We start from the raw sequence: 6814 nt of genomic DNA, 5'->3' as shown, positions 1-6814 counted from the left end.
ATATATATATATATATTACATATAAAATATATACTATAGATAGCCTATTCCAAACAAACTATATGATACTGGTTTAGGCTACTACTGAGCCTGTCTATATATTGAGAGAGATATATTTTTAATTAAGTTTATATATAAATAAGTCAGTTTAACATATGTATTAATGTGAATGCTAATATTAATTAACAAATTGTGCCTAAAAACATTAAAAACACCAGCTCTGCTTGCAAAATGGATTTCCGTTATTCCCCAAACTTCCTCTAGAGGTAAACGCTGGTCGTCGTCGTCCCCCCCCCCCCTTCGAGGAAGGCGGGACCGTATTAGCCGGGGAAGGGCGTTCTTTCTGCGGTCAGAGACGGCGTAGTCTTACTAGGGGTGGTTCTTTCTTGGCAAAGGAAAACCCACCTTTTTCATTGTTTGGATCTCGAAGGAATGTGTTGGTTTGATCTTGCGGCACAAAGGAGGGACTGAGAGAAGGAACTAGCGAGGACCCTGCTGAGAACTGTTCTATTCATCCCTCAAAAAGTCAAACGCGACTGAGTAGTTTGTCCTTCCAGAGAGCTACCTCTCGGACGCTGATTTGAGCTGAGCTCTTGAGAAATTTGTTGGGAACTCTCATCGTTCTAGCGAGTGCACAAGGTAAGAGAAAACTGAACCGAGGCTACTGAACTATGTTTGTGGAGGGGGGAGCTGAATGGTGGAATCCTGCCCCGTAGACAGAACTCCAAACTGCGGCAACTTTGCCACCCTCCTCCCCCTCCTGTTCGCCGCAGCGGAGGAGAGCAGGCTCCTAGAGAAGCCGGACTGCGGTGATCTCAATCGGGGTATTTATTCTGGGTAAAAACGAATGATAATGTAGCGAGGCTTGATAGTAACTTAACAGGGATGGAGGTTCAGTATCTTAACCAGTATGTGAAACATAGTATGTTTATTTGGGGGGCAGAACCAGATTTCTTCTCGCTTCACACTGTTCAGATTTTGACGTCAGCAGCATCGCGCAATTTAGCGAACTCAAGTTTACATTGTAACATTGCAAACATTCTGTGCGGTTTGAAAGTCTTAGTTTGCTTCGTGCGAACATCGAAATGTCAAACTGATTCATATTCCTCGCCACGTACACTCAGTCGCACGCGGTTTTGTTCGGCAAATATTTTGAGTTCGCAAACAGGAAAAGTCGCTTTCTCTGAGAACAATACCTCAGACTTTGAGAAAATGTGGGTCTCTTACAGGTCAGAGAAAATAAAAAAACATGTTTTCTTTCTCAGAGAAAGTAGTTTTCCCAAATTATACGGCGTTTAACCTTGAAAGCGTTTTCTCTTGTACATTTCTGCCGAATAAGCAATGTAAGACAGGCGGACATAGGACTTTTATCGTCTTCAGTCATGAAGCTCCTGTTCGTCTGACAAATGCCCCATTTGGGTTTCTAGATTGTAACGTGTCTCTTTTTTTGACGCAGTGTGTGTCCAGACCTGCGCTGCTACTGGCTGGCCGTGGACACGAATAGAAAATGTATTTCAAGACGCGGCTATTAATGTTGACAGCCGTTATTAGAGATGTGAGGTGCGTTCATGGATAATGACAGGCACGATTAAACCGCCTTTGATGTCTTTAAACAGAAGTTTAACCTCTGCCTTGCATGGCTCAAGTATATGCCTATTCTTGTAGAGAAAACTGCTGTTTTTGCCCTTGCAACAAAAACAGGGTGCATTTGACGCTTGACTTAAGCGCTGTAAGGGAATGGTGAAACGATGGGATGTCATATTCTAGTGCTACCTGTGTCGAGGTCATCGGATTGAGGGCCTGAAGCTTTGCGCACGTCTTGGGCTATTAAAGACTGTACGTTTTGAAAAGGGTATAGCTGCACGCATTGCTCCAAAAAGGGGCGTGAACTCCAAATCTCCATTGAAGATATAGGGAGCCCAATACCTATCCCTTTCCCTAACCTTAACCTTGTGAGTGGAAGTGACTTCCCCTTTTTGAGTAACCCCGCCCTCTTTTGGAGATTCCGCCCCCATTTGGAGGTCTCCGGCCTGCAGCTATACCTACTTGTACATTTTGGTCTATGTGAATGTCCAACCAAGGACACACACACATACGTGAGATTTCATTTGTCAGGTTAGCTGTAGTGGTGATGTTGGGGGGTTGGGGAGCAGACAGAAAAAAAAATGAAACATAAGCAAGGGGAGAACATCAGTCCAATTAGAAGCTCTATTACACTAGGCAGGTGGGGCCCATAAAGAGAGAGCGGGAACAAGAGTAAAGAGAGGACCTGCCATGACCTGTCCCAGACTTGAAGGTTTGCATTTACAGATTTGCAGTAAGCCTGTGAGGCAGCGGCTGTCTTAGTGCCTGCAGAACATTTGTGTGTGTTTTAGTATAATCAGCAAAAGTTACCTATGTGCAATTGCTGGTACATTTACCTGAGATATAACTAACCCTCATCCCTGATGGTTCCTTAAAGGAATAGGCTATTTCAACCAAAAATGATAATTTTCTCATCATTAACTCAGCCTTATGCCGTCTCAAACTCACATTACTTTCTTTCTTCTGCTGAACACAAAGATATTTTGATGGATGTATGATGTGTATATATCAATTCAATGCAGGTCAATGGAGTTCAAACTTTCAAGCTCCAAAAAAGGCAGCATAAAGGTAATCCACAAGACTCGAGTGCTTTGATCGATGTTTTCTGAAACGTGTACAGCGCTCTGCTGTAGGAAGTGTAATTGAGCTTCAGATCATGGTCACACCAAGGAGACACATTGAAAAAAGGAGTGTCATTTTGATCTGTTTCTCATCCAAAGTGGATCCTATCGCTTCAGAAGACTAAACCACTGCCTTTATGTCCTTTTTGGAGCTTGGAAGTGTTGGTCCATAACTTTGACTGGCATTGTATGGACATATTCACATCATATCGCTATCAAAATACCTTTTGTGTTCAGCAGAAAAAATAAAGTAATGCGAGGTTGAGATGGCATTAGGTTGAGTAAATGATGACAGAAGTATCATACTTAGAACACAAACTAGCACTTCTCAAACTCTACCAAATACTATTACAGTTACAGTACAGGCACTTAATGGTTTAATGATAATTCTGGCCTGGACTTTTAGCTTTATTCTTGGTCTACAGTTGTTGCTTTTTAGTGATATGGAAATTGCAGTCACAAAGCAAAATTAAATTGATGCACTTTCTTGTGAGTCACTTTGTAAGACAGCTCTGCTGACAGTGTCCATGTATCAGTTTTAGATGACAGTGACAAAATTGGTGTGGTTTCAAGTAGAGACTTTGTCATAGTTACATTTATGGGCATTAATTCTAACTGAGTGTAAATTAACACTGTTTGATTTTGAAATCACTCTGGAAGAAATCAATTACATGATTACACTTGAACACTTTGAAAGTTTCATTTCAGTTGGACCAAAGCAATAGTTTGTCTTTTTAAAATGTCAGGTAAATGGTTTAGTCCAACTGAAATCGTACCAGTCCATTTTTTGCTAAATCAAGCTAACTGATTTGGATAATGTGATTATAGCTCGGCTTTGTCCAGCATGTGTCCAGCATGTTAATCGGACCACAGTTAGCCTCTGCGTTAAAAAACTTTAACCTGGAAACACAAAGCAGAGAAGAGGAGCAACAACAACACAAATGTCCCTGTGTTCCAAACGGTATAAATCAGCCTTCAGAAGGGCACTTCGAAGGGAGAACAATCACAATAGCCATGCTGTGAGATCGCTTCAAACAGAATTTCCAGTACAAATAATTTAAAAGGTGTTAATATAAATATTAAATAACATTAAATAAATGTTATTTTTGAGCCCCACACCATTCAGCCCTCAAAGCTCTCATAGCAGATTGTAAATCAGAATCAGAATCAGCTTTATTGCCAAGTATGCTTACGCATACAAGGAATTTGTCTTGGTGACAGGAGCTTCCAGTGTACAACAATACAAAAACAATACAAAAACAGCAGCAAGACATAGATAATAATAAAAAATAAAAAATAGTTATACACATACGTACATAACACACACACAGACACACACATACATACACATACATAGTGCAATCTAATACAAATCTGTTAACTGTTATGTACAGTGCAAATGTTTTATTTTTATTTTTTTTGTTTGTTTTTTTGTTTGTTTTTTCCCAGAGGAATGAAATGGCAGAAGAGGTTGGATGTGTTGGATAAATATAAAAAGACTAAGCTGTGTATTGCACATAGTTATTGCTCAATGGGTCAATTTAACTGTTCATGAGATGAGATGGATAGCCTGAGGGAAACTGTTCCTGTGCCTGACAGTTCTGGTGCTCAGAACTCTGAACAGCTCAAAAAGGTAATGGGCAGGGTGAGTAGGGTCCAGAGTGATTTTTCCAGCCTTTTTCCTCACTCTGGAAGTGTATAGTTCTTGAAGGGGGGGGGGCAGGGGGCAACCAATAATCCTCTCAGCAGTCCGAACTGTCCTTTGTACTCTTCTGATGTCTGATTTCGTAGCTGAATCAAATCAGACAGTTATTGAAGATCAGAGGACAGACTCAATGACTGCTGAGTAGAACTGTATCAGCAGCACCTGTGGCAGGTGCGGCTGGCCTTTTTCACATTGGAGTCAATGTGTGTCTCTCACTTCAGGTCCTGTGAGATGGTAGTGCCCAGGAACCTGAATGACTCCACTGCTGCCACAGTGCTGTTTAGAATGGTGAGGGGGGTCAGTGTTGGGGTGTTCCTAAAGTCCACTATCATCTCCACCGTTTTGAGAGTGTTCAGCTCAAGGTTGTTTTGACTGCACCAGACAGCCAGCTGTTCAACCTCCCTTCTGTATGCAGACTCATCGTCATCTCGGATGAGGCCGATGACAGTGGTGTTGTCTGCAAACTTCAGGAGCTTGACAGAGGGGTCCTTGGCGTTGCAGTCATTGGTGTAGAGGGAGAAGAGTAGTGGAGAGAGCACACATCCCTGGGGGGCACCAGTGCTGATTGTACAGGTGCTGGAAGTGAGTTTCCCCTCTCTCACAAGCTGCTGCCTGTATGTCAGAAAGCTGGTAATCCACTGACAGATAGACATGGGAACAGAGAGTTGGTGTAATTTATTCTGGAGTATAGCCGGGATGATGGTGTTGAAAGCCGAACTGAAGTCCACAAAAAGGATCCTTGCATATGTCCCTGGTCTGTCCAGATGTTGCAAGATATGATGCAATCTCGTGTTGACTGCATCATCCACAGACCTGTTTGCTCGATAAGCAAATTGAAGGCGATCTAGAAAGTGTCCAGTGATGTTCTTCAGGTGGGCCAACACCAGTCTCTCAAATGATTTCATGACCACAGACGTCAGGGCGACAGGTCTGTAGTCATTAAGTCCTGTGATTTTTGGTTTCTTTGGGACAGGAATAATGATTGAGCGTTTGAAGCAGCATGGGACTTCACACTGCTCCAGTGATCTATTGAAGATCTGTGTGAAGATGGGGGCCAGCTGGTTAGCACAGGATCGAAGACACACTGGTGAGACGCCATCTGGCCTGAAGCTTTCCTCGTCTTTTGTTTCCGAAAGATGCGGCTCACATCATCTTCACAGATCTTAAGTGCAAGTTTTCACAAATTCCATCATACAGTGCAATAAAAGAGGGTAACAGTTGCATACAGTGGCCAAGGTTAGCATGCTAGCATTAACATTAGCGCCATGAATGTAAAGTGTAAACATTACACGTTATCTACTGCATATATATTTTAATTATTATCGAGTGGTTATAACAACTTCTTTTATTTACCTAATGTGGATTCCATTCATAGAATGAGGCAGAAAGCATGATATATTGAATATGCAGCCTGAAGCAAGTGACAAGTTCAGTGAAAGATGCAGAACAGTTCAAGTATACATACAACAAACTTCCAGTGATTGCTAGGAAAATATATAAAAAAAAAACATATTTTCTTAATCGTCTATTTATTTATGACATCTCTCCTCAGTCTAAACGTTATTATTACGCTTTGCACAGAGTTTATAAGGATAATGTCCTTATAAATTGAAGGTGTTAAGTGAAGGAAAGCAGAGCTTGTATAGTTAGAACAATCCAGGAGCAAACTGCGTCATCTTCTGCCTTCGGATATCACCATAAACGCAGCAAATAAATTGCATCTGATCTGCACCAAAGTCAGTGCGTAATGTATGCTAGATATGCACGTGGCTGTAAAGTTTTCCAAGTTCTTGTAACTGTTGTGTGCGTCTCGCTGTCGAGAAGCTAGTTAGCTAACTTGTTCGACTGGAAACTGTCTACATCACTTCCTCGGCTGATGTCCTGCCTTCAGCTGTTCGATTACACATGGTGTCATGCAGGGATGTGCCGTCCATTTAAGCAAGGTAAGCAGTGCTTACCTAACAGAAGGGTGAAAAGAAAAATGAAATATTTAAATATAATTGTTAATATAAACTACTGTTTTCGTTCAAATTCGTCATATTTCCATATTCACTTGAGCAGCACAGACAGTTATTCATTTATTTGCTTTGGCGCCACCCTTAGGTATAAGCTCTTCATGTTACGCTTTCTCTGATTCCATTGTTTACTGCCCTTTCCTTCAACACTGTATGTTCATTGAAACTGAATCATGCCCACTACTACAAATGACTATGGTAAGCATGCTTACCAAAATGAGTAAGCCAATCAGAAGCTAGATTTGAGTTTTGTGTCAACACGTTCAAGTTCATTAACTAATGTGTTAATAAGCACTTAAATGGATATCTGCAGTGAAAGCATCAATGACATGTGGATTTGGCAAAGTTAATTTCAATAAAAAATCGAGAAAGAGAGGCTATCGATACTT

The 6814-nt window shown here is 41.3% G+C and overlaps 1 protein-coding gene across 1 annotated transcript in view; it reads left to right on the top strand.

Annotated features, from left to right (window-relative positions):
* Window positions 1-363: 363 nt before the first annotated feature.
* Window positions 364-6814, top strand: part of LOC127455095 (leucine zipper protein 1-like) — an 82774-nt gene continuing 76323 nt past the window's right edge. The window contains exon 1 of the mRNA XM_051722677.1: window positions 364-639. The gene's annotated coding sequence lies outside the window, so the exon portion shown is untranslated. The remainder of the gene's footprint in view (window positions 640-6814) is intronic.

The sequence above is a fragment of the Myxocyprinus asiaticus genome, chromosome 17, assembly GCF_019703515.2.
Source record: "Myxocyprinus asiaticus isolate MX2 ecotype Aquarium Trade chromosome 17, UBuf_Myxa_2, whole genome shotgun sequence".
NCBI classification, from domain to species: domain Eukaryota; kingdom Metazoa; phylum Chordata; class Actinopteri; order Cypriniformes; family Catostomidae; genus Myxocyprinus; species Myxocyprinus asiaticus.
Note: the sequence above shows the minus strand (reverse complement) of the source record. Positions and strands in the feature narration are given on the sequence as shown.